At 48.6% G+C, this 5,528-nt stretch overlaps 1 long non-coding RNA gene across 1 annotated transcript; it reads left to right on the top strand.

Annotated features, from left to right (window-relative positions):
* Positions 1 to 2,421: 2,421 nt before the first annotated feature.
* Positions 2,422 to 5,198, top strand: LOC119112601 (uncharacterized). The gene is made up of 2 exons (XR_005095752.1): positions 2,422 to 2,805; positions 4,312 to 5,198. It is a non-coding gene; the product is annotated as an uncharacterized LOC119112601 (long non-coding RNA).
* The last annotated feature ends 330 nt before the right edge of the window (positions 5,199 to 5,528 follow it).

The raw sequence follows: 5,528 nt of genomic DNA, 5'->3' as shown, positions 1-5,528 counted from the left end.
CGGGCTGGCTGGTAGTTTGCCCGTCAGCTGTCATCAGTTCGGCTGTGCTGGCGTCACCTGCCGTCTGACAGCACAATGGTCCGGCAAGAAATCGATGACTCAGAGAACCGGTTGGTGAACGGCGTAGCTCAATGGTTTAAGCGTTTGCCCAGCCCTGCATGTGCGGAAATTTTAAGCCTGCAACGACCGGCGTAGATTCTCACCGAGACTGCGACCATCGACGTGAAAGACGCCGAGGCTCGATAATCTGAGGTCCCGGATGAGTTGCCCCTTCACACCCCCGCTATCATTCACACGAGCCGGTCTTCCCTCTTTCCTTCGTATTTTCAGTTTGAGGTGGCATGGGAGAACCACACTCGGAAATTTTGCCACCTCCGGCTTTTGAGCCGTGTCCCATGACATCTGACCTCTGAATCATATGCCGTCTGAACCAATTCGAGGTTGCCAGGTGAGCGGACCAGTAAAGAGCTTATGCGCGACATTTAAGATGCTCCTCATACATCTGCTCACTGTCGCATCTAAGGTTCAGATACTGAGAAGTCACACAGCAGGTCTAAATGCTGAGGCTGAGGAATGCGCTTCTCTAGAATCCGAACCAAACCATGAATATGCTCCCGTGCAACGGACGCGTGCAATGCTCTACATCTCGACAACTAGTCGATGATAAATGGGCTACCAATGAGCTGCATTCTGGACCACCCATCGCGTGGTAAAAACAACTCAGCCATTTATCATTTGCAATCGGACGTGGCCAAATGGCAAAACATCCGCGTCGTTTCGAGATGCCCCGGTCTTTATCAGTGCTGCGAGAACCACACACATCGGAGAAAGCCTTCACATTTTACACTCAAGTACAGGCAAGCAAAACTTATAAAAACCGAGTCTGATGTTATGAAGACAGGATTGGATCAAAGCCATCAATTCATTTTTGCTTTTAATTTGGCCGTGGAGAAGAAGGAAAAAATGAGGTGATTTGGAATTCGAATCGTTTGTCATTACTTTTGTCAGTTCGTGTATTAATGTCCCTGACTGACAAGCATTGTTGTAAAATGTTTTTTAAGCGGAGTGACTGATACTTTTTTTGGTAGAATGGTTGTGAAATGTCCTTTAGCTTTATACGCCCCTCTGGAACTGTATCGTAATTCTCCACCGGGGACACAAAGCTGTCCCAATAAACGCTTATAGATATAATAATTTCAAGCCAATCCGTGGAGTGAGAAAATATTAATGGCACCAGCCAGCAAAACTGTTTGTAAATGGTGCCGTGTGCTCGAGACCCCTAAATGAGTATATTTAAACCCCTAAGTGAGTATAATTTCCAAATAAAGTTTACTTCAACTGGCTCTCAATCAATGCTGCGCGAACCATGCTAGCTCCAGTTTTGTGCTATGTAATATAAGAAGTCAGCCATGGTTGCTTCAATTGCTAGTCATTACAGAAATGAGATCTGTAATCGAATAATGTAAAAAAGCACCATAAACGAGTATGCGAATGCAAGGAAGCGGCATAAAACCGGGATAACTATAAGAAAACACCACGAGAAAGGGCCAAAACACGAGCACATAACCACATTTGACTCAAATAGCACTTCAATCACCGCCGCTGCCACCTATCGTCGGGTTTGGACTGCTTCAAGTGAATGCCAGGGTGGCAATTTCCCATAGCTACTTTGGCAGCACCTTCACGTCATACAAATATTCTAAGATGCAATCAAACAATGAGGTATTGGGAAGTATATTTACTAAATCGAGAAATCTTGTTTTTTAGACCAGTCTTCTCCACTACAAAGTATGTCATTAGTTATGAGTGATCTTATTTCATCATACCTGATGTTTCCTTCAATATCTTCAAATGTGAACGTTCCTTTTAAGCTGACAGTAAGAATGCCGGTCCTGGTATGATGGTCGCTGACTTGATCATTTCGTCGGTGCCCGCAGCGTTTTAAGAGCAAGGAATGGTGCTGTCTTCATTATTATAGATGTTGCTTGGATATGGAATTGAGTGAACTTGCAAATTCAACAATAAATTGCAACAGCAACTAATTCGGTTGCGATCACATTACACGCTAAAGCAGTGTCGGTTTTCTGCCGGGGCTATAGCTGAATTCAACGGATTTCGGTCTGACTCACCAAGGTTGCTTGGATGCTGTTCTACATTTTTGGTTTTGGACATGGAAATTGCAGACAAAGTGCTGCCTGTTCAAGTCATCCTTGCAATATTGCAGGTACACTCACAGTGATATATCTAGCCATGGTCTTATTGCACCTATACCGAAGTGAAGGATCGGCATGTGCCTGCTATTTGAATAGCCGTTCGTGGAAAACATCCTAAGCCCTGAACGTAAGGAGCGCCTCGGTCTGAAACTTCACGAGAATATGCATATTTATGAAATACAGCACTCATTGGTTTGAGAATTGATGACCTTCTTTTGCAGACGTGAACATGTGATACAGTAACAAATTTTAGTGATTTCTTCCTCATTTTTCCCAATACTTTCTATGAAAACTTAAACTTCAAGCGCAAAACGGCCCCGATATATTTAAATTTCAGCACACGTGCACACATGCTAAGGCAGCCTCACGGCTTCCTGACAGGACAGACATGTCATCCTGATTGCCAGAGTTTGGAGAGCAGCTGCTCCAGGCCGTCATTTCGAAACATGGCGTAGGATTCGTTTTGACCTTAGTCTTTATGAGCCACCAACGCCCATGACTGGCAGCGACACGCCGCAGTCAGCGCCACCTCAAGGTGGCAGTCGCGTCGGGCCGGCGATTGCAGTAGCAGTGCTGGGGCTAGCAGCGTTTGGTAAGTGCATCCCATGGTTCCATGTGCATTGTATGGAACTTCTAAATCAATTCATCTTATGTATGTGCTTTTTCCAGTTCGGACTGCATACGACGGAGCGGCCCTCTTCGAATTCCTACCGCGCGAAATAAAATCAAAGCTATGGAGCTTATGTGTCCTCCCGAACTTAAGCTTCTGGCCATCTGAAACTATATTGTATTATATCGCTGTTAGGTTGCGAGACGCGAGGTCAAGCTTCGTTATTACCAATTAGCCAAAATTGAATTAGCTTCCTATGTTAGAAAGGTAAAGCAAGTTTATGGCTCAGAGCATGTTACCACTTAATCCTAGTGATAGAACAAGGTATCTGCGGTTATCATCATAACGAAGGGGCGTCGGACTTTCTTGAACTTTCCAAACGCACTTAGTCGCACATTGCGAAAGCTGTAACAGCATTAATCTAATTCATTATCAAGACTTGGCCACATATGGTTTCGACCGCTGGTGACCGACCCAGGTGTCTTACACACACACACACACACACACACACACACACACACACACACACACACACACACACACACACACACACACACACATATATATATATATATATATATATATATATATATATATATATATATATATATATATATATATATATATATATGCATCCATGTTCTGTTACTGCTTCAGACAATTAACAGTTAAAACGATTGTTTTTACGATTCTAACCCTCGGTAAAACCCCCTCGTCAGACTCGTGCTTGTCTCTTCTTTCATGGACTCAATTCCAACTTCAACTGTCAGCGCACTGAACTAACTCCGAAGCTGATTCGAGGCAGAAGAGGGCATTCATAAGTTGACTCTAAGTTGTACTGCAGAATTTAAGAACATATGGCTGGATTCCAAAATATATTCGAGTGGGGTCGACTCTGGCAGTAAGAGTGCTCCATACACCCCACATAGCGCATGGGGTTGATACAGGCCAATGACAGGAATTGCGCAAAATACATATCCATACCAAGAGCAAGGATATCCATTTGCGCGCATGAGCAAATGAGTATGAGCAAGCATGAGTATGAGATCAAAGTATAAGCATGAGATCAAAGCAAGAGTAAAAATCAAGCCTCAAATTTGACACAACTTTTACTATGATGTAAGTCAGCACCACCCATTCAGTCCAAGCCCACATGCCTTCAAATGTTCAGAAGAACCACTGAACCATGCCTCAGCTAAAATTGCCTGATTCCAGAGTCGACTGCGATTAAAGCTTGAATCAAGCGCAAGTCTCGCCCACTACCCCTGGAGGTCAACATCCGTCTCCCCGCGTCTCCTTACAGTCTCCTTGCGCTTGTCAATCGTTACCCACGTCCCGGCGACAGCGAAGCGTGGCAACCGGGCACAGCGCGGGCCTTGGGGACGCCTTGTTTGCCGCCGCGCCGTAATTGTCCCCGGCCGTGCCGACAGCGCCGTCTGCAGAGCCGCCGCCCGGACTTATTGCCGTTTTTCTTTGCGGCCTTGGCAGGCGCGTGGTGGTGGTACGAGGAGCGGCGGCGGCGAGGCGGCGACGCCCCCAACCTGAACATCCTCGGGCAGGAGCTGGCCAGCGCCTTCGGGCTGGCGCCCCGACGGCGGCGGGGCTCCTTCTTCACGCCGGTCGAGGAGGCAGACTGAGGTCACGGCGGCGCCCCCGCGCCGGCCAGAGGGCGCGCCGGGCGTCTGTCGCGGCCGGCGGGCGGGCGCCTGTCCGACGGCCGGCTGGCGGGATCCAGCGGGATTATCGCGCTCCCGGACCAGATGGCCCGCTGCTGATGTCGAGTGACGCTGCCATCACGCCCCGCCCCGCGCTCCCCCCTGACCAGATGGCGGGGCGTCAACAGCGACTGCAGTCATCAGCGCACCCAGCCGTCATTCAACACGTCATTAATGGCGGCCCAAGCTCCTTCGCCCGCCGGCGTCCCAGAAGCTCCTTCTAATTAAAATGGAAACAGACTTCTGTCACTGCTAATGGCAGATGCGGGAGGGGTTTCGTTTTCTAGCCGGAGATTCCCGTGTGTTTTACAATGCACGGACGTTTCATGTGACGATTTGTGATCTAGTGGTTTATTTGACTGGTGGTCCTTGGCACTGGCCGCTGCAGATAGTATACTTGTCTAATATTTGTATTCGCCTGTTAAAAATCCAATCAGCATCAATTCAACCCGTCAGCTATAGCTAGCTGCAGATTAAATGTGATTTTCTCGCGCCGTTCGAATGCCGTGCCATGATTGTTTTCCAAGAGAACCAATGCCGCGTTTTATTACACAAAGCTTGCCGGCCACCTATTCCAACACTGCCACGTTGCATTATCGAAATAAGCTCGTCCGGCCTAATTAACGTAGAAGACCACTCACCAATAAATCTTTACGTTGATCCCCTGGGGAAGCCGTCGGCAAATCTCTACGTGTGCATAATCTAGTCCCGGTGCCGTCTCGAGGGATGAAGGGCGGAAGAAAAGACGAAGCCCATAACTACCGGCCTTGGGTCGATCCCTGTCGGCGGCTCCTTTGATTGGCACCCGTCGTCGGCTCGTCGGTGCGGCAGAGGGGAGGGGAGGGAGGGGAGGGACTTGGTACCCGCGCCAGCCAGCAGGCCCCACGGCAGCCAGTTGGGGCGGCCTGCAGTCGACAGCTCCGTAACCGGCGGGCGACAGCGGACGCCGCGCCGCCAACGCTGTTTATTTACTCGGAGGGGCGACAAGCG

This window comes from Pollicipes pollicipes, unplaced genomic scaffold (genome assembly GCF_011947565.3).
Source record: "Pollicipes pollicipes isolate AB1234 unplaced genomic scaffold, Ppol_2.1 Scaffold_7261;HRSCAF=8764_pilon_pilon_pilon, whole genome shotgun sequence".
In the NCBI taxonomy this organism is placed as follows: Eukaryota; Metazoa; Arthropoda; class Thecostraca; order Pollicipedomorpha; family Pollicipedidae; genus Pollicipes; species Pollicipes pollicipes.
Note: the sequence above shows the minus strand (reverse complement) of the source record. Positions and strands in the feature narration are given on the sequence as shown.